Below are 22,941 nucleotides of genomic sequence, written 5' to 3'. Positions count from 1 at the left end.
TCCAGGCACGATGAGTTTGACTAAGGATGCCACATGATTTTCATTCCAGATTCTTTATTTACATCTCTCAGTACAATCTCTGGATTTGGATCAAAGAAAAAGGAGCATTTCTAAGCTCATCAAAATATGGTCTAGGGCAGTGACTCACTGGTAGAGTACTTACCTCAGATCTTAGGCAACTCCTTTAAAGAAAAACATTTAAATTGGACTGGCTTACAGTTTCAGAGGTTTAGTCCATTACCATCATGGCAGGACATGGCAGCCTGAAGACAGCCATGGTGCTGGAGAAGAAGCTGAGTGTTCCACACATTGATCTACAGGCAGCAGACGGAGTCTGTTTATCACACTGGATATAGCTTGAGTGTTACAGGATTTCCTGCCTGGTTCAGCAGCCACCTTGCCCCAAATGAACACACAGATGCTATATTAATTATTAAACTGTTGGCTGGTGGTTAGGGCTTCTTATTGATTGACTAGCTCTGTCTTAATTATTAACCCATTACTATTAATCTATGTCATCGCTTACTGGAAATGCCTCATGTGTCCTCTCTTCCTGGGCTCACATCACAACTCCTCTCTGCCCTCACTTCCCAGAATTCTCCTCTAGTAGCACCACCTATCCTTCCTGCCTGGCCACTAGCCAGCCACACAGTGTTTTATTCATTAACCAATAAAAGAAACATTCATAGAAGGACAACCCCATCACTTGAGCATAAGAGACCTCAAAGCCCACCCCCACAATGACACACTTCCTCCAACAAGGCCATACTACTACAAAAGGCCACACCTTCTAATAGAACCATGCTCTATGGGGGTCATTTTCTTTCAAACCATCATACCTCCCTATGTGTAAGGTTGTAGGTTTCTTCATCCTCTCCTCATCCTACCCCACTCCTCAAAAAGGGAAGGAAGGAAAGGAATAGAGATGACATAATTCTCTCTAATATACACATCTGAAGATATCTCACTATGCCCTATTAGGTTAAACACTGACTCACAGGCCTGGGAGTTTCAAGCTGGTTCAGGTACAAGTAATTCATCAGATTTCAAATGTGATCTCATGATATAGAGTCTTCTATGAACAGTGATGAGTGAATGTGAACAGTCTATACCTAGATTTAGATTTGAACTTTGGCCCCAGATAACATCTGAAATAGTACAAGTGACTTCCCAATAGACTTTAATAATCAGAATTCTAGTTATAGGGAAAATTCATGTCAATATCAGTTGATAATTTTGGGGGGTGGGCTCAGAATATTCTGTTTTGCCACCACCCTCTTGATTTGATTTGAAATGACCTAATTGATAATCCACTGAAAATTATTTTTTGTGTGGCCTGAATATGTAATTTTGTATTAGAGCATTTGACTAAATACACAAAGCCCTGGATATAGCCAACAACCCCAAAACAAACAAACAAAACCAGAAGATAAATCTTACTCTTGAACATAAATGCAAGAAAGTTTGTGTTATGGGAAACCTTTTCCTTGAGAGGAGCCTTTCCGCCCGCCTGGTTCTAGATCCGCAATAGTCCCAAATAAACACACAGGAGGCTATATTAATTATGAAGCTGTTGGCCTTGCTTGTCTCTTACTGGCTAGCTCTGCCTTAAGTAATTACCCCATAATTGTTAATCTAAGTATTTCTCTTACCGGAGAATGGTTTCCGGGCTTCCTACCCCAATGGCGTTACATCTCGAACTCTCTTGTGTTTCCCCTTCCCAGAATCCTCCTGGACTCCTAGCCCCACCTATCTAGATTCCTATAGGCTCAACAGTACTTTATTGACAAATAACAGGCAAATAACAGGACTTCCCCAACAGTTTGAACAAGGATCCCAAATAGCATTACACTGTGGATGTACCAGTTGGGCTGGCCATCCCAAGGTCATTGATTCTCTACATTTTGACCAGTTTTGGCTTTCTGTAAAGGTTTCTATCTACTACAGAAAAGAAGTTTCTTTGTTGAGGAATGAGGTATTCAGAATACATTTAGAAATGACATTGGCTTAGGAAAATGGCCATAGTAGGTTCTCCTCTAAGGTCCATGACATCTTCAGCTCTAGGTGGTTGCCTTGGTTTACAGAGTGTGATATCTTCAGAAAGAGATTCTTACCTTCAAGTTCTGGAGGGAAACCAAAGGCAATGGCAATAGCCTATATTGTTTGGCCCCCTGCCCAACAACCCAAAAGGAGTTTTCCATGCCTGGCACTGGGGATTTTGTTAGCTATTCTATGGCTCTTGGGTAGAACATTATTACCCTGTATGACAAACTCACTTAAAAAGACATGCACGTTTATATTTTTAAGTTAGTTTATAAAATAAATATCAATCCATGGCATTTTCAGATATCCTTAGTGTTGTATCTCCTTTTCTTCCATTTAATATGTATATTTATTTATTTATACACCTATGTCTAAATGCATTTTTAAAGTAATCTTATAAAATAGGTGATTCCCTGTGGCTTTTTCAAATATGTTTGGTGATCCTTCCTTTCTGTCCTCCTATATTACCTTCCCTGCCCTCTCCTCATGAGAAGCCTTCTCCTGTTTGCTTTTCCTATTTCCTCCTTTCATAGCCCCTGTGTCCTTCTATTCCCTCTCTAGAATACCCCCCCCTTCCTCTTTGGTCCCTTTCTACTTTCCTAGTTTCTGTGCTTACTTTAGATTATATGCTCAAATCTACAAATTATGAGCTAGGAATCACAAGGTAGGGAGAACATGCAACATTTATCTTTCAGGGTCTGATTATGTCACTCAGTATATTTCCCAGTTCTATTCACTTACCTGAAAATTTCATGATTTCATTTTCTTTACAGCTAAATATTTCCTTATTATCCACTCATTAGTTCAGGACATTAAGGTTGTCTCCACTTCCTGCTGTGAATAAGGTGGCATTGAACAGGACTGAGCAAGTAGCTGTGGAGTAGGATGCCAAGTTGTTTAGACAAATGCTAAGGAGTGGTATCACTGGGTCATATGGAAGATCTCCTTTAGCTTTTTGAGAATTCTCCTGTTACTTCCATGGTGACTGTACCTGTTTACAATCCCACCAACAGTAAATGAGAAATTACCTTTCCTTACATCATTGCCAGCATTTGTTGTCTGTTGTTTTCTTGATCTTAGCTATTTTAACTGGAGTAAGATGAAATCTCAAAGTATTTTAATTTGTATTTCCTTAATTGCCAAGGATATTGAACACTTTTAAAGATATTTTTGGTAATATATTGTTTATGATTTATTAAAGCTACTGTAGATCAAAATAGCAAAGCAGTCATCCTAGTTAGCTACAGAAGCTAGGCGGTAGTTGTACACACCATTAACCCCAGGACTGAGGATTAAGAGGTAGCTCTCTGTTAGTTCAAGGCCACACTCACTACATGAAATTGATCCAGTCATAAAAGAAACAGCTTACCCAAAGGTGATCTCAGCACCAGGAATCACATGTCTTTAATCCCAGCACTAGGGAGGTGGAAACAGGAGTAATATGTCTGGGCAGAGAAAGGAATCAAAGGAGGCAGATACAGGAATTCAGAGCTTTTGCCTCATAGGATTTGTGGAGACAGGACTGCCATTTCAGCTGGGTAAGGTAAGATCTACTGGTTTGGCTGCTTCGATTCTCTTATCTTCAGCTTGAAGCTTGAACCCCAATATCTGCCTCTGGGTCTTTTATTTATTGTGCTGTGATATTTCTTAGCTATTTTTATTTCTTCTTTTGAGAACTCTACTAAGACCCATAGCTCATTTTTAAGTGAGTCTTTTGTTTTCCTGATTCTTTGCATATTCTCTCCTACTCTGTATGTTTCTTTTACACTTGCTAAAAATTTTTTAGTTTTATGAGGTCCCAAGGAGCTAGAGAGATAGCTCAGTGATTATGAGCCTTTTCTGCTCTTCCGGGAGCCTAGAATTCAGTTCTCAGTACCCATGTCAGGCTTACAACCACCTTTATTTCCAGCTCCAGAAGGTTGGACATAATCCTCTGACCTTCCTGAGAACCACACCCTCCATTCCCTACCCTACACTCCCCACTCTCCACCCCACCCTCACACAGATAAACACACATACACATAAATAAAATCTAAAAAAAAAGAATGACTTCAGTTAGGAGTACTCAAATGAATCAAGGGGCAATTCCATGTGTGTCATCACAGGGTACCCAGAATGGCCTTGTCCAGCCAGACACAGTTTGGGACCCTTGAAAAGGCAGAATGATGTGAATGTTAACATTTCACTGCACATTAATTCTTTAAAAAAAACCTGTCGCTTAATTTTAAATGCTAATATGCATATGGTTAATTAAGAAGCCAAAATTGGTGAGCGCGGAGCAGGGGGAGGGAGATCATTACACTTCTGCTCATGGTTAGCTATTTGTGAACCAGCTGATAATGTGCAAAATTAAGATTTCGTAAGTGGCATTTTAAATGAATGGTTAATGGCTGAAGATTAATTAAACAGTCAGAGTTACTGGAGAAAAGCTGTTAAAAATTATGTTTATAGGCCAGTCACTTGCACGCTGAAACAGAAATCCTGAGAGTGGTGGCCTTCATGTTTACCAAGAGTATTTTAAGGAAGAGGCCTTCATCAGCAGAGAAACCCAGCCTTCTCCACGCTCTGCAGAGCTGTGGCAGTAGCCTGGGGATATTCCTTTGGAGGAAAAACTGCCAAGTAGGAAAATGGACTAGAAAGTGTTTTTCATTGAGAGAATCTTCACTGAAACCTTCGTGGCAGGTAACCAGGCATATTTTATTTCCTGTCTGTGTGCTGCACAGTTGTGAGTTAGAGTAGGCAAAACCCGTGGGGTTTATAAGAAGCTTCTGTAATGCTGGAAACAGACACAAAATTGCCCTGTGTTGTTTCTAGCCCAAGCCGGTCCCCCTTAAGTCTCCAATTCGTGGTGCCGGATACACGGGTTTTATGCATCTGGCTCTACCCCAGGCTTATTCACTGGGGATAAGTTTTCTTTGTGTTCAGTGCTATGCTGTGTGCATAGAAGATGCTGTAAAATATTTTTAAAAATGACTTGTCATAGCTTAACTCAATAAATATTGGACAAATGAATAATGAGTTACTTAGAAGTTGGTGATTAGGATGTCAAAGGCTCTTTTCAATGTCCCTCCATCCATCCAGCAAATGGCCAGCACTCTATACTGACCCATATCAATGCCTCCTGTGTAATGCCAAGGTCCCAGCCTCAGAAACAACATAACCTAGTGGGGGAGATATAGAAATACCAGTGTGTAAATTCCAGTAATGGCAAATATAACTCTGAGCAGACGAAAAGTAGAGTGAGAAATCAGTCTCAGGGCAGAAGCATCTGAGATGCAAGGAGGCTGGTTGGTTCTAGCCAGGGACAGATTGCTAGCTTCAAGGCAGCATGCTTATATCTAACAGTGTCATCTGTTACTTCATTCAGGACTGTTCCCTGGGTTTAGGCTTAAGACCCAGATCACCCAGTCCAGGCAGTGAATGTGTCCGGTTCAAAAAATTTCCTAGACATGGAAATCCTGAAGCTGCCCCCAGCAGAGCCTGTACCAGAGTTTAATTCCCCTCCTAGTCAAAAGTTAATTCATTCCCCTTTCTCCACCCTCTTTTGGGTGGGGTTGTCTGACCTATGAAACACCCATGCACATGAGTCTACTCAAAAGCATGAATTGAACAAGTCCACTCTGTGTTCAACTTGCCTTACAGGGGTGAAGCTCGGAGCCTGTAAATTAGCAATGGCATGGTCTTATTATGTCCCCTCCCAAATAAATAGGACATTTTCTTCCTGGCCTAAAAGGAAAACTAACACTATATTTTAGCCTGTTTTAGAAGTTATTTTTATTATGTTTTGCTCTATGTATTTAGTTAAACACAATTATATTTGTAACTCAGAAACCAAAGTGTGCCATGGTTCGAATGCAGAGGTTAAAGGACAACTTGCAGGAATCAGTGCTCTCCTTCCACTGGGACAGAGGTCAAAGGGCAACTTGCAGGAATCAGTGCTCTCCTTCCACTGTGGGGGTCCCAGAAATTGAACTCAGCTCCTCATGCTTGGCCGTAAGCACATTTATCAGCTAAACCATCTCGCTTACCTGAAAACGCAATGTTTTGGTAATAAATGAAAATAATGATTAATGATATTAATTATAAGCACTAACATATTATTAGGAACACGCAGCTGCTAAGAATTTGCTGTTTTGTGTGTATTACTTAATCTTTTTAAACAGTTAGTATTGCTGGTAGTACCAAGATACAAATGAGTAAAGCCAGTGACAAAGATGGTGAAGGCAGAGCCAGCCACATAGATGAACCACGATCTCTACTGAGTTAGCCCGAATTCAGAGGCTCAACACTTAACCACTGTGCCATGTTGACTCTTGTGCTCCTTTGAAAAATTATTTTTCTCTCTGTAAAATTCTGTTTTATTATTTGGAGTCTTTTCTTTCTTGTATATAAAGATTACCCCACACCGAGAGAAAAGAAAAAAAAGAAGAAAAACTCTTTCCTTGTGTAAAGTAATAGCACTCTGCTTCATAATAGCCCCCAGGTCAGCTCTTGCTGACAATTATGGGCAGTTGAGTGGCAAATACATTCTGCTTTCAGAGATGTAGTCGAGGTTCACTTTAGGAAAACTGATAATTCAAAGCTTTTCCATTCTCGTAAAAATAGAATGATGCAAAGGGAAAGAAAATAGGTATTTCTTCGAGAAAGGAAGCCTGCCCCCTTGAAAGGCTGGGAGCAAAACCTCCTGTCTGCAGATGCCAGCATCATCTGGGGAGCGGTGATGTCCAATAATTGCAGCTAAAAGCTGCATTAATTGACCAGTGATGGGTTGAAAGCTGCCTCCAGCCAGCTTCCCCGCACTCCTGTGCTCTTTTCATAGGCCAAGAGGGAGGCAGAAGGTGGTGGGCCTCCATGGGGTTTTCCACACAGCATGTGAGCAGCTCGCAAGAGGAAGTCTGTTTCTGAGGATGCTTAGCTACCCAGTGAGCTCAGCTTTTCCACCTGATATATTCAGACCACCTGGGAATTGTTTTCAGAAGGAGACTGTGATTCCAGGCCTGCCAAGGTCCAAGATTCTGCATGTCTAATAAGCAACAGGTGACATTGCTACCTGGGGTTTCAACCATTGTAAGGCAATGCTTAGCTGACTCTGATTTTCAAAATAAATATGCAGCAAACTTTGTTCTAGCCTTCTAAGTGTCAGCTGTCACTTCCTCCTGTCACGGAGATGGCGAGCATCCTCATTTTAGTACAAACTAGGATGTTCCTGAGGCTGTCCGTCCTTTCTGCTTTCTGGAAGAAAGGGTGAGCCTTCTCTTGCCTCCTTTGTATTTACTGCTGCTGCCTGCATCAGTGTCTACACTTTGACCTGAGGCTGCACAGAGAAGGCTCTTGCACCTTAGCAACATGCTCGGTCTCCACAGTTGAATAAGTATACATTTGAATTTCTATCCCAAACCTCTGCTAGTAGCCTGCCCAGAGAAATTTTATTAATATAAGTCATCTGCTTTTCTCACCGCATCCCATTCGAAAGAGACCCTCGATGACTCTTTTTATTCCATCATCTGATTTAGCATTACATTAGAATAATGTACTTTACCCTACTATTTGTGACTTGGTATTATTTTGAGTAAATACCAACACAACTTCAGTGATGAATAGTACTATTCTCATTGACCTGCACTCTAATCGCAGGCTTCTGTCTAGACTATCTTTTCATGGGTTTGCTTAAATCCCTGTAGATTGAAATATTTGGTTCCTTTTTAAACGGTGACAAGATTACACCACTGAAAACCATTTGTTAACTAATGAAAGGAGAGAGCACCAAGTTTTCTAGTGTTTTGTTTGTTGTTCTGTGTAGCTGGGATTACAGATTACAGTGTGTTGATTATCACCACTGAATTACAATTAATAAGATTTACCTCTATGGACTAAACATTCAAGCTTTAGACCAGAGTCACTCCACCCGGGCTATGAGGTCATCTGCCTTAAGACCAGGCATCACTTGAAATATAACATGAAAAAACTTGTAATTTAACATTTTAATATACTCATCTTTAAAAAGCTGGGTGATTTTATAATATATTTTATCTAAACCAATATATGCAAGATATATTTTCAAGATATATGCAAAACTATTATGACTATGTTACATTCATTTTTGCATACATATCATGTGTTGGTTCACAAAACCTAGTATGTCTTTTAGACCTACATCACATCTAAGGGCTCATTCTGAGTCCAGGGAAGAAGTAACTGCCAATCCTACCTTTTCCCTGTGGAGAGAAATGTCTCCTTCTGAGGTGCCAGCCACTGCACAGAGAGGCTACCCTAAGATGGGCTGAACTAGACCACACCCAGGTCTGAGTTCATCCCAGCTCCATCTTTGCTTTGCTGGGGAATGGCAAAACATATGATCTCTCATGATTTAAAGAGCTTTTCCATACCTGAAACTCAGGGAAAAGATCGGTCTTGTCAGGATGGAATACATGGAAATCTTTATATATAAAGGCATGACAACTACCCCGTAGACCATGCATGACTGATTACAACAGTGTAATACAAATGTGATTATCATTTAGCTGTAGACCTTCCCTTCCTTACCATTCTTCTGTAGGGAGGGGAATGCCTAATACAAAATTTCTTTTGCCTTAGGTCCAGCCCCTAGTAAACTGGTCACCTCAAGATGTGTAGAAGTTAATAAAAAAATGAAACAGGCATGGAATTTACTTTTTTAGGTTTACGTTGAATCTTCCATACTATTGCTGTTATTTGATATAGGGGATGTACACCACATTAAGCACCAGTGAGTCAAGGTGGCCTTGAGATTCCTACCTTCCCTATCCACATACAGGACCAGGAGAGCGAGAAGCATTGGCTCTCCTGTCTGTGCAGGGCAGTGAGCACGGGATAGTACTCATTGTTGAGTCGAACGTTCTCCTGAAAGTTGTTCTTGGACCAGTGTGCTTTCCCTTTGCTGTGTTGCACAAATCCAGGCCGTGTTCCATTGGATCACTGCAATAGAGAATATCAACTATTTTTTAAATGCTTCTCAAAGTATTCTACTAGTTCCCATTCTAAAGCTCTTGCTAGTCTCTCAGTTTTCTACGATAACAACTCAGAGCTGTTGCTTACACATGCCATGGTGCCATGTTTTTCCTGTGCCCGTTTTCTGTGGGTCTTACTCGGGACTCAGTTCTGGCTTTCTACCCACCAGTCATCTGTGTTGACTTCAACCAATCAACCAAGGATAGTGGCAGTTAGAGTCGAGTATTCCTTGTTTCCACTCCAATTTCCCAGCAGGCACTGTTCCTACTTCTAGCCCCAGTACAATCCTTAAAGCATAAGATATTCAATACATACGTATTAGGTGTATGTGATGGCAGACAACTCCACCCTTAGCAGCACTAACCTCAAGATGTTGCCCCTGCTGCTCTTATTTTTAATTTTTTAAACTTCTTTATTGAATTTTGGGGGATTTCACATCATGCACCCCAATTGTGCTCACCTCCCAGTCCACCAAATTCCTCCCTCATCCCTGTTGCATCCCCCCTCCCCCGCCACCAAAGAAGACAAAACAAAAGTAAGCAAGCAAGGAAACAAAAGCAAGAACAATAACAATAAAAACAAACCAATGAACCAAAACAGAACAAAAATCACACCTAAAATAGTAAAATCTCTGCTTCTCCTTCTCTTCTGTCTCCCCATCACCTCTTCCTCCATCCTGATGGCGTTGGAGGCTTCACTGCTGTTAAACGAGCCAGCTTCACACAACTCCTGACTACTTTTTCCTCCCAGGCAGCCCAGTCTCTTGCCAGTTGCCTGGGCTCTCTAATTTGTCTGTTCTTCATGTGAGCAATTCCGTAGTCAGTTGCCCCTGGTTCTCAGTATCGGGGCAACATACCCTATTCCTATTCTGCTAGGAAGTGCTTCCTATCCAAGTCCTCTTAGATGAAGGGCTTCCACAGGTCATAGCAGGTCACTGTCCCTCCATCTAAGCTGTGCTTCAAAAGCTTCCTAAGGAATAAAGGTAGCATTTACTGCTCAAAAGCTACAATCAGCCAGGTCTGATGATGATGCATCACAAGAACATGCTCTTCTTAGCAACCATGTCTTTTAAATCTCATTCCCACACTTTATATTTGCCACCAATGCCTGTTATTCATCTCAAACCAACCACCTTCACTGCTATCTTCATACAACTTAGTTTATAATTAGCATTAAGGAGAGTGTTCTTTAGATTTTCTATAATTTGCTTTTCTTCCTTTTAAAATTTTGGCCATTGCTGCTGTTCTTCCCGATCTGGGCACATCACCCATTATGTATAATTTCTCAGTATTACTGTCTGAGCTCCTAAGGTCATGCCTTTCAGCTCTCAGCACCCTGGATGTAACGTCTAAGTACCGGCAACACAAATGCCTTTAAAATGTATTGGGCTGTGTAGTTTTGCTTCTCACTCTCTCCCACTATTCTTTTCTGCCTCTCCTCTGTCTTCGCTTGACAGAGATGTCAGATGAGTCACTTAATGTATCTCTGCATCTTTCCTTGTCTACAAAGACAGGGGGTGGGGCTAAGTGATTCCAGAATTTCTTCTAGCTCCAAAATTATATGGTTCTGCAATTCTTTAATGGAAGCAAAATACAAGTTCAGATTGCTCTGCCTTTCCCCTGGTGCTGTTATTGTGTCAAAGCATCCCCGCCCAGCAGTGTCCTATGCTTCCTTCCTCCTCTTCAAAGTACTTCAACAATTTTTTCAGTAGATCTTCAATGTCATTGCCATTTGTTTACAACCCCTTTAGTGCTCCACGCACTCCACTTTTATGCCTATCTTCATACCTCTGTACCAACTTCTTCTTTAACTACAGTATCCACGAGTTCATTCCCAAATTTCATGTGCTCACCCCAGCAAGTGACTTTATTCCTTACATTAGATTTAAAAACTTGGGCATTTGCCCAAAATCTCCATGAACTCATACATGGAAATTTCTTTCACTTATTCATGTTGTTTTCTCTGTGCAGAATGAAAATGTGGATGGTAAGATTTATAAGAAGTTTGTATGTACATATATTTGTACATATATGTGTATGTACATATTTGTATGTACCTATATGTGTACACATTTATGTTTTGACTAGGATTTTGCTCTTTATTCCATTTTAGTATGAAAAGTTGTAGATATGCTCTTATGGATTTAATTTGCTTATACAGAAATGAACATTTAAAAAGATTAAAAGAAAATTCTTTCATGTGGTGATAATATCAAAACCTATCAAGGAAGAACAAGGATTGTGAAATAAAGAAATACAACCTTTGTAGGTATTTCCAGGGAAGCTCTATTCCTCACTCAGCCTAGTACCTGGTGAAGATCTATAAAAAAAACATAATGAAGTTTTAAGCACATGTGTCCCTTGCTCTCTAGGAGTTTATTTATAGGAGTCTTTGTGGGGTGTGGAGCAAGGAGAAGAAATATAGTTTGGGTCTACATTTGACATCATGAAAACTTACATGTAGTTATAGTAAACCCATAGAAAACTCTGAAATTGCACTGTGCCCTGTGCTAGACAGAAAGCCATAGAAACATTCTTTCAAACAAAGTCTGTTGTGATTTTTCAATCCCAGGACTGATGTGTATCAGCCATCTGGATGGCAAGTTGATCCTTGTAGTCTGACATTTGACAAGCTTCGGGTTGTGTCCTTACTCACATCCTTTAATTTAAAGGCTGTAAGTGGTGCTCAGCTTTGTCTTTACAGGTCGATCCATGTTAGGGTTTGTTGTCAAAGTGAGTTCCAAACATTAGGAACCACTAGAAAAATCGCAGGCCAATGCTTCCAGATTTATCCATGACTCTATGATCAGACTCCTGGCCTACCTGTTTCCAGTCATTTTTCTGTGGTCAGAGCTACCTTTTTAATATTGATATTTTCCCTTTTATTATATATACACGTGTGTGTGTGTGTGTTATATCTACATGTACAACTTTATGCCAGAATTGGGCATCAGATCCTACCATATATGGTTGTGAACTACCATGTGGGTGCTGGCAATTAAACTCATCCTCTGGAAGAACAGCCAGTCCTCTTAACCTCTGCCCCATCTCACTAGCCCTTCCTCTTTTAAAAGCTACTGCATGCATGTTTTAAAAATGAAAACCACTGCCTTGTCTAAGTATGGTGGCTCCTACCTGTAATGTAAGTATCTGGGTGACTGAGGTAAAAGGCTTGCCAAGGGTCGCAAGCTAGTGTGGGCAATCTCAAAAGAAAAAAGAAAGACAGAAAAAGAAAAGTGCTGGCTTAAAAAAGACATTACCAATGAAACCCCACATTTATTTTCTATATTTTAAAAATAATAGCCCGAGAAACTCACTAGAAAATACCTATTAACTGGACAAAACCACATTTGAAGCAGTGTATTGTATTGCCCGCTTATGTGTCACGTGACACGAAACTATTTTGATTGGGACTGTCACAGATAATTTCTACACATAAAATGCACCTAGGGACAGCTTTCAAATGGAGTTGTCACTTTTTGTTTAGCAGGCAGGAGACACTCTATTGTTGTCAAACCCTCTTTACAAAAGCATCACCAATGTGCTGATACACTGTCCTAGGGAAGGGGGTCGTTATTCAGCCTGATGGGAACAGAAGGAGCAAGGCTAGTTGCTGTCAGGGTTCCCTGTGCTGGAGGGCTCCTTTGTCTAACTCAGACATCTGTGCCACCAGCAATGCTTTCACAGTTTTAGAACTAGATTTCACATACACATATACTCACAAGTGCATGCACGTTCCTATGCGCACGTGCGTGCGCGCACACACACACACACAAACACGTGTACACATGCGCACACACATGCACACATAGTTAAACACACATATACATTCTCTTTATTGCCTTTCAAAGATGTTCTAGACCGTTCTGGAGAAACCTACAGAACCAGCTGACCTGACGTAGCGAGAGTACATGGACCTCAGTCGTAAAGCTGGGGAACAAGCATAGGACTGAACCAAACCCTCTGAATGTGGGTGTCAGTTAGGAGGCCTGAGAAGTCTATGGGACCTCTAACAGTGGAACCAGTATTTATCTCTAGCGCACAAATGGACTTCAAGAGCCCATTCCCTATGGAAGGATACAAATTCAACTCAGACACATGAAGGAGTACCTAGGCCCTCCCCAAAATGACGTGACAGACTTTGATGATCTCCCATAGAAGGCCTCACTGTCCTTGGGGAGCAGGTGGAGGGTGGGCTGGGGAGTTGGTAGGGCTGGAGAGATGGCTCAGAGGTTAAGAGCACTGACTGCTCTTCCTAGAGGTCTTGAGTTCAATTCCCAGCAACCACATGGTGGCTGACAACCATCTACAGTTCAATCTGGTGTATATGTAATAAATAATAAAATCTTAAAAAAAGGGAAGCGTTTAAAAAAAATAAATATTTTAAACTGCTTCTAACAGGTGATTATAAATAATAGAAGACCCAGTAATATATATTTCAAGGTAGGGGCTGCAAAAACTTGTTGATTTCTGTGCATTTTCTCCCTCAAAATGGTTCATTCCCAAGAAATAATATTTTAGTTTTAAATTTTATTTGCTACTTAATTCCCAGAGACAGAAGACAATTAAGACAAAGCAATAGGCCCCAAGGACCAAAATGGTCCTTACAGCTGCCAGGTTCTGTTGCACACCACCTGGTTATCAGCCCTAGGTGTGAAACAGCAAAGGGAAAAGCAGATACTTCTCCACTCCCACACTAAGAATACAGAAGTGGTACACATGGAACAAAGGAGACAGAAATGAATAGGAAAACAAGTGGCTATTTGGAAGGCAGAGGGGGTGGTAACTTATAACATGGGTGGTGGAGAAAAGTAAGAAAGAGAATGGCCAAAAATGAAAGCTGATATGGTCCATTGCAGGTAGGAGCTCTGCGACAGGAAGGCTTTCATGTAGCCCATGTTACCTTCCTACTCTGTTTTTCCCATGTCGTCTCCCATGGTAGCCATCTGCCATGATCATTGTCAACCATTAAATCTCTATAAGCCCTCCTCTCCCATTGATAAGAAGGGGCTACTTCTACGAATTTAGCACATTCCTCCATGCAATCTCTGGCCTTCCAAATCACAATTTAATTCTTAGAATATCGGTTATGAGACACGCAAGCAAACTTAAAATTCTATTTATGACTCAGACAACCAACAAAGTAATGAGATTCTGTGTTATGGAAGCTGTCACATCTTGTCTCAGTCCTGTTGTGTCTAAATGTTCACTCCCTTATTAAGCTCCATTAGGGAATTTTACAATACAAATTGTTTATATGCTACTGGTTTTCTGCTGTCTGACAGTTGGGCACGTTTCACTCATTAATGTGGGTGATACCGTACACTGTTGGGAATAAAAATCAGCAGGGCGCTGACTAGAGGACTACTTTCATGTGTGTCACAATATTAGCTTCTTTGTAGATATTGTTCAGAAGTTGTTGTCAAGCCTCATGCACTTTTCTTTGTTAAAATTTAAGTGATTTTCCATCCCACACTACCAAAAGTTATATTTGTAAACTTAACCTTCAACCTCCCTTAAGTTCTCCATGAAGTGATTTCCTCGCTGTTTAGGTTTAAGGTAATTTACATGTGCAGTTTTGCTTATAAGTTACAAATGCTCTCATCTAAGTGTTCCGTTTCATTTATACCACAACCCGGTAACAGGAGAAAACAAGGTACTGAATCTAGTGGAAGAAAAACCTTCCCCACTTAACAAATGCCAATTACCTACCTCTGTCTGGGCAGTTACAACTCTAATGCTATGATGCTATGATATGGATATTATTTGTTATTTAAAGATAGATTTTAAACGTGTGTGTGTGATTGTTTGTTTGTTTGTTTGTTTTGAGGCAGAGGCTTGCTATATAGCCCATTCTGTACTTAACTTATAATCCTCCTGCCTCAATGTCCTGGGTGCTGAGACCACAAGCCTATTAGACTATCATATCCCCCTTATTATACTTTTTTCTCAATATTTTTTTCTGAGTAGTTGAAAACAAATTTAATAAACAAAACCTTAAAGCAGAAATTTTTAAATCAACAATTATTTCATGAGTTGTCAAATAGTAACATTTTACAATATTTTCATCCAGTTTGTTTTATTTTTCCCATGTGTATCACCATATATATAAAAACATCATTTGTATTTATGTACATGGAATAAGAAGAGTCTTGTATAAATTAATCCATGTAATATTTACATTTATTTAATTTTGCCCTCTTGCTTTTGATATCATTATATATGCTAATCTTTTGGAACTGTCACAATATTGTATAAAGCATTTTTATAGCAACTATGATATAGTCTTTGTAATTCTCCCTTAATACTGGACACTTGAGGTGTTTCGTGTTTTAAGTTACTCTCTGGGAAGCAGGTATTTAGGACATTTTGCCACTCAGCTTAAATTATTTCCTTATGAATTCTAGTATAGACTTGACTGCATCAAGAGACTGTAACATTGCTAACAATTTTCTACAAAAAAAAAAACAAAAGAAAAAAGCTTCAGCTGGCAGTGAGGAAGAGTGTTCATGTCACCCATTTCTGATAACTTGAGTGTTTTTGCTTTCTGCCCTTTTTAAAAACTTAATTAGTTTGACTGGTCAAAAGTAGTGCCATGTCAGTTTTACTTCAAACTTCTGAATTTACCAGTGAGGTTAAGAGCTATTAGAAACTCGTATAGTTTGTAGTTACACTGGAAGTTTTTATACTGCCTCAGTAGTCCATTATCAGGAAGGATGTTTTTTTGTTTTTTGGAATTAACTACTTTTTCCCCTTCAACAGATCTATGTGAATTTATCAAGACATATTTGGATGCGGGTTTTCATAACCCTCTTGACAAAAGAATGAGTGATGGCACACCTGGGCCTTTTATGTTCTGAACCATGACATATCTGCTTAGGTCTTATTTAATTGACTCACCCTTCCCTCCAATAGAATAGCATCCTTCTGAACAGAGTATATAAAAAAGACCCTTGCAGTAGATACTGAAAGAAATGTCACATCAGGGTCTGGACATTGCTATGACAACCCCAGCCTCCATCTATCACTGTTCTCATCAGCATGTGCTGCACAGGAGACCCCTTTGCAGTGTTTAATCTGAGAATTTTAATATTAAATATCTATTTGACATTGAAAGCTCACACCTTATTTGCTATTGTCAGGCTTAGTTGATAGACAGCTAAGTCAGTCTCTTTTTATAGTCCATTTCTGAAATGAAACCATAAATTTTGAAGCTGGGCTTCATCATTGCAGAGAAAAGCTTTTCCAGCCTATTGTTGAAATATAACATTTTACAGGATTTATGAGGTCCAGATTCAGGAAGATCATTTGCCAAGCACTTAAGGCAGCTTTTGCTGCCCTATGCTTTTCTTCCCCCTTGAAAATACACATAGGGAGGGGAAAGCCATTAGAAAAGAAAAATTATCAAGAACATACCATATTTGGTACAAATGTCTTCCGTGTAAGGAGAGGAAAAAAGTCCGGTGCCTTGAGTGTGTGGGGTGTTGACTGCACAAGGCTGCTCCTTGGTGACAGGCAATTCTGTTGACATCTGCAAATGAGTGTCCATGACATCTGTCTTGCTAGTCAATGGGAGCCTCTGATTCAGAGCAACATTTGCATTTATGTTTAGAACACAAGTCCTCACCACAGCTCTTCTAGGATTCTTTGAAGTCCCATGATATGAGAGCTCTGTGATTTGGTCATATCCCACTTAGCTTGTTTTATTGCTGTTAATTTTACACAGGGAAATAGATTCTCTGGAACTTGTGATCACAGTAGCTGTCAAGTGGTTGAAAATGAAGAAAACTACCAGACAGTGGCAGATGTATTAAACACTCTAGAATTACTAAATTAATGTAGCTCTTTGTCTTTAAAAGGTTTAGTGTCCATGGACTGGATTTAAACTAACAGACAAGCAGTGGAAGGAACGATCCTCAATTATCTCTTGAGCCAGACCACGCGCCATTGGAGCGCGTGTCAGGTGAGCCACCAGCACACCTAGGCGGATCTCAAATTGGTTCATTTCGACTGCAAATGACTTAATTTGACATTTTTCTAACAAATGCATTAGCTACAAGGGCGAAGTTCTCTTTCTAATTTTTTCCCTTTAAGAGAACCACCATGTAAAACCATATTAAGTAGGCTTCTCACTCAATTTGTTTTCAATCACTGTCCTTAATGCATGGGTTTCTAAGTAGCCTGTTACCCTTTGAAACCATAAACAATAGCAGTGAATGTAGGATGCAAAGCTCCGATGCTCTATCCATGGGACGTCTCTCCAGTCTGAAATTTTCTGCTAGACATGATACACCCCTGTGCCTGGTAACCTTCCTTTGGGTCTTTTCTTCATTTCTCTTTTCTCTTTAAAGAAGGAAGAAATTTCACATTATCTTTTTATTCAAAATACAATTTATAAAGCACTTTGGAGACTCTGTTAATTCATCTTTGTGTTGGTAACTACATGAACCATTTGGTTTTCCCATGAGACAAAGGGATAATTTCTCAGATACTTTAAGAGTAACTTCACCTGTTGAAAGGCTCAGCCCCTAATCGTGTCATTTGGTTTTCATGGGTTTTGTTTTGCTATGTTTATGTGTTTATTTCTTGTCCCCAAAAGTATATTAACCATTTACCTTGGGTGTGCTGGTAGTGTAAGGAAAACATCTGTTATTTTGTGGCAATGGTGTTTTCACATATCTTCATATTTATGGGTGGATTCCAATTTGGTTCTATGTGAAGATGCACTTCAAAAAACATTCGGTAACTACACATCTAGCTTTGCGTTGTCCCAGTTGCAGGGTTTCAAGCATTAGCATGAAAACTGATGTAGGTCTTGGTTGTGAACTCTGCAAATGTTTGCTTTTGTACATAAACCATGATTCCCTTTGTGTACAAGAAGGACTGTACTTCAGGTTATTGCATGATTAGTTACCTCAGTGTCTTAGGAGTAGATAAGCACACTGACTCTGAAACTGACTTGTATATTTTATGGCAACTCTGAATATTCTCTTTGGTACAGAGTGGAGGATGTATATAGAAGCATGGCTGCTAAATTTTTTATAGCCTCTCTCCCTTTGCCATTCTATTGGCTGTCTCCTACAAAATTTGAGCCATACCTCAATGTACAAATCCTCTTTTAATGTTTACTTGCCCTGAAGTACATCTAAACGTCTCCTGTGAAGAACTGGAGGACCTAGTATAACAAAAGCAGTAAAATGGGCACTGCAAAAACTGCTGTAGAGGTAAACAGATGTCTTTCCTTGTCTAGAGACTCTTGTCCATGAAAACAACACCAACAGAAATGAAAACACACAATTTTTGGCTTCTTTCTTACTCTTGTGTCTAGGGAAGGACAGAATTCAGTTTTATCATCCCTAAGATTTAAGTATGGAACATGGCAGCATGGGAAACAATACCCAGATTTGCCCATGAATTACCATGGTTGAGACTGAGTGTGTGGCTGGGTGGAAGGATTCAGGAACTAGATAGCATCAAGGAGAGCTTCTGCTTGGGAATCCCATCTCACTGGCCCCCAGCCCTTCACAGGACTTCAAGGTCCTCATGCTCTCTAGCTCTTTCCTATTATATATAACAAGCCTACAAAGAACTAATTTGCCAGCAGTTGGGTGACTTACTGAAGTAGACACTAGCATCCTCTGTCTCATGATAATTACCGAACCCTTGAAGTAAGTACAAGGTTCTTCACTTTAGCCTAGAGGCAATGAATGGGCAGCAAAAGCTTCCAGGTTGCTCTGAAAACCTATCTTTGCGTCTTTCCTCCCTGGTCCCTAAGTCTGTTTGCCTAAGCAATTCTCCTTAAAATAGTGATCAAAGTACTTGAAAGTGTAGATTGTTGGATTGAGAACTAACTCAGAGCGTCGGGTAGGTGGGTTTCATGGTTTTCCAGTACTTCTTCTGGACTGACTTCACAGGTGACAGGCACAACCCCTTCATAACATCATAATCCATTCTCTCTTTCCCAGACCTGGACTTGACTAAACAATAAAGAGACTGCTGCTTCTGCTTTTACAGGGTATGGAGTGGAACATTTCCATTCGGCAGCTCTCTCCAACCCTGCCAGAGGTTTCAACTACCTCGGCAGAGTGCTAGAAAGAGACATGCTTATTAGACAACTTTATTAATCAGAGTGGAGTGCTGTTTGGCAGTGAGATCCTAATGAGGATGAGGGGCTAAATTTAACTCCAAGATAAAGATCGGCCAGTGTTGCCAGCCTGCCTTCTCTATAACTGGGAGCTTGGTCAATCTCACAGTTTCCAAACAGTTTCATTGAGGCCTGCACATGCTATATTTAGTATGAAATAGCATGGAAAAGGCTTCCAATAACATCGTTTCAGCACACACACATATATCCCACAAGCATTAATAAGCAAAGCACATTACTGCTTAGTTAGACGATCTTTATGGGAACTGATGGCACTGAAAATGTTACAGCAACTGCTGCCTGAAGACAGGAAGCCAAACGAACATGTCACAGTGGAAAGAACTTCAAGAAATGTAGAGAAATTTCTTGAAACAGTGAAATAATATTCATGCAATTCACAGAAATGACAGAGTGACGTAGTAAGTTGCTGAGGGTATACACGTTGGCGGTCTGCCTATGCACCTGGGAATGAAAAATTATAACAAAAGGAAAACACTCTCCAGGCAGCTGCGCAAAGTGCTATTGAGTAGTCATGGCCGTCTATGTCTCCCACATATATCCTGAGCCATTATTCCTAGCTTCCCTCATCCCTAAAACCACTACCAATTCCTCCTCTTTCCTTCCTACTTAGAAGTCACTGAACTCTGTCTTAAATGGCTCTATTGTTTTCAACTCCCACAAACACTTATGAGTTAAAGGTATCTCAGGTGGCGACCCCGTGCCAACTTTTATGGAAGATACAAGAATGATTAACCGTCTTATAGCCCTTGGCCACGACAGAGGCGTAGGCAAGATTAAAAATATATAAAACATGTGATTGATGACATTACCGCAGAAAGGAGGGTAAGAGCCATAATGTAAGTACCAAGTGCTGTGAGAATTCCCAATTAGAATGAAAAAGACTTTGTTAGGAATGGGCCAAGGACAAATCCAGTGCTTGGAATCAAATGCATCTGAATTTATCCACTTTTCTCCATTGTCATGGATGACACCTGGCCTGCCCACCATCTTCTCTAACATACACCTGATTCTGTCCTGTGTTTCATACAGACTTTAAGAAAGGGTTTTCTTGTTGAATGTCAGTCTCCAATCAGTCTTCCAAAGAAAAGCCAAAACTGTGTCCTGAAGTTTTAACTCTATCAGTGTTGCTTCCCGCATTAAAATTTGTTGTCGGCATAGTTCTCTCTGAGTAAGTTTCAGAAATCTTACCATGGCACATGGGGCCCACTGACTCCTGGGTTTAGAGAGAGGGGAAATCGAGATGGGTGAAGAAATAGAGATGGGAGAGACTTTGAAGGGTTTGCTTTTGAAATCCAACCTGCAGAGGCCAGGGAGGGGTTGGAGGGCAGTTGTAGCAGTTGTAAAGGAACAACCAGGGTGCAGCCAGTAAAGGCAATGAGATGACAGACACAACGGAAGATTGTTTTAAAAGTCTGGTCAAAGGCAATGGAGGAGAAAAGATAGAGGCAATGGATTCAGAGAGAATGGGTCTCCTGGACAAAGCCTCTTCCAAAGAACTTCTCGATGCTCCTAAGAGAAAGAGCATAGTGTCTCTGTCCTTTCAGGACAGCTTGGGTCAGTACCTGAGCTGACTGCAGTAATGGAGGGGCATAACAACAGAATGAATGCATGAATGAATGAGTGTATGAATGAATGAATGAAGGACCACTTCGGGGACTCCCACATTCCGAAGCCCAAGGGCAGAAATCAGAGATAACAGCTGCTTGTATGGCACCCTCATTTTGATGAGGGTAGAAAGCACTAATGTCATCAAGCTATTGACTTTACAGAGAAGCAAGACTTATTTCTCCACTGACAAGGATTTGTGGCACTCAGTAGCTGTTTGGGGTTTATTTTACTATTTTTTGAAGGGTGCCTCCACCTCCTCCTTCAGACTTTCCTGAACTTACATCTGTCTTCCCAGCTGTAAGCTACTGAATCCCAGAGTGCAAAACCCAGGGAGACAAGTGGGGCGGGTGTACAAATAATAATTATGTGCTGCTTAAGTCTAAATCTCAGTCCATTGTGTGTCCATGGGCAAGGGCCTTCCGATTCGAGTGTGTGCGTCTCTCTCCCTTTCAGTGTCTGTCTGTAAACCTTGGTGGTATTAAGCACGTGTTTTAATAAATATTTTGTTTGCTGTATTCCCATTAATATTCATAGGGAATGGAGCACTTTGGGCTTTGTGATTTTCTAATAAACATTGATGGTGTTACTAGTTTGTACTGAGTATTCAGTATGCTCCATCAAAATGGCAGCTCTAATTAGGTTCCTTGAATTAGCTAATGGATTTTGAGAAAGATAGCTTAGAAAGCTCTTACAGCTGTCCAAGATATTCCTGCCATGGCAGAAAGACAAAAGGCCCCTGGAAGCTCCAGACTTCGGAGCTTTAGAAATGCAGCTGACAGTTAAAAAGATAAATTGCATTCATATTTTCCAGTGAAAGTCCTAATACTGAATTAATGTTATTCCTGTAGCTAGCATCCATTAGGAAGCTCATTTTATTATAAGGGTGCGTTTTGACCATTAGCTCTCTTTCTTTAGCCCCTCTCCCACCCTCCCTCTCCTCTCCCCAATTCCCTAGATATTCTGGATGTGGTATTAAAATGCTGCTTTGAAGAAGAGGGAATGATTATTTGGGGGGCAGGTTATAAATTTAGGAACTCTCTTAGATATACACTAAATATTCAACTTTAAAAGTAAGTCAAGTAATATATACAGAAATAACACAGTAATTCAACTTAAGTCTAGTGGCTTATATTTTATGTGGAATTTGAGGAAAATTCAAGTTAGGAGGCCATGGGCTTATTTGTACTTGGATAAGGTATGAATTCATTGTAGACTAGGAAGTCTCTAATAAAGTGTGTTACTTCCTTCTTTCATGCTAATATTCAGTACAACCTAATAATGCAGAGCCATCCAACACGGTCCTCCTGCTTGCATCCTCAGCCTGAATGTTTCCCAACAAATAATGAATTAATGGCATGTGAGTGACTATATTGTATCTGCAAGGAAAATTTGTTGTTGTGGATTAATTAACAATGAAGTTCACAGCAAAACATACAACAGACATGGTCTCCTAAACGTTCCTTTTGGATATATATGCACTCATTACCTCCTTAACATGTATCCACTTGGAAAATTAGTACCTGGTCCATCTGAAAAGCTTCGTTTCTCTGGTAATACAGTGGCTCCTTTAGGAAAATGCTTGCTCTGTCATTAACTCCCAAATGTCCACATTTTCTTTTCATCATTTGCATCTTTGTGCTGCTTCTGCCTCCTTTGGCCTGCCTGCCTTTTGGCCTTTTCCCCACCTCATTAGTAACTTTACCAAACAAGGGTCTGGTCCAGGGAAAGGATGTGAACTTTAAGTCAATTAATTGGGATATTATTTATGGCTCTGGGAAAAACATTTGTTGGGAAAGAAAGTAACATTGTTGGTTTAAATGTATTTTTATGCTCTTCCTAACCCCCTATTCCTACAGATAATTGAGAGTTGACAAAAAGGAGGTGGTTAAGAAAACTGGTGGGAACTAGGTAGGGAAGAAATATTGTGTTTATACACCATATAGATGACAGAATAGATCAGTGACATAAATATGCAGAAGCACTATTATTTGAATACATACTCACATATATGAAGGAATAAATGCATGAATGAATATATATATGCATATACATATATATTCTCCCATACCCCCCCCATGACTTTACGGTAACAGATGATGAAGGCCATAGTTGACATCAGTGTTTATGGACAAACTGGAT

The 22,941-nt window shown here is 40.2% G+C and overlaps 1 protein-coding gene across 2 annotated transcripts in view; it reads left to right on the top strand.

The window, feature by feature from the left end:
* Positions 1-22,941, top strand: part of Pard3b (par-3 family cell polarity regulator beta) — a 953,942-nt gene that overhangs the window by 813,694 nt on the left and 117,307 nt on the right. The gene's annotated exons all lie outside the window — the stretch shown is intronic.

Source organism: Mesocricetus auratus, unplaced genomic scaffold (genome assembly GCF_017639785.1).
Source record: "Mesocricetus auratus isolate SY011 unplaced genomic scaffold, BCM_Maur_2.0 Super-Scaffold_100010, whole genome shotgun sequence".
Lineage (NCBI taxonomy): Eukaryota > Metazoa > Chordata > Mammalia > Rodentia > Cricetidae > Mesocricetus > Mesocricetus auratus.
The sequence above is the reverse complement of the archived record's forward strand: the minus strand, read 5'-3'. Positions and strand labels throughout refer to the sequence as shown.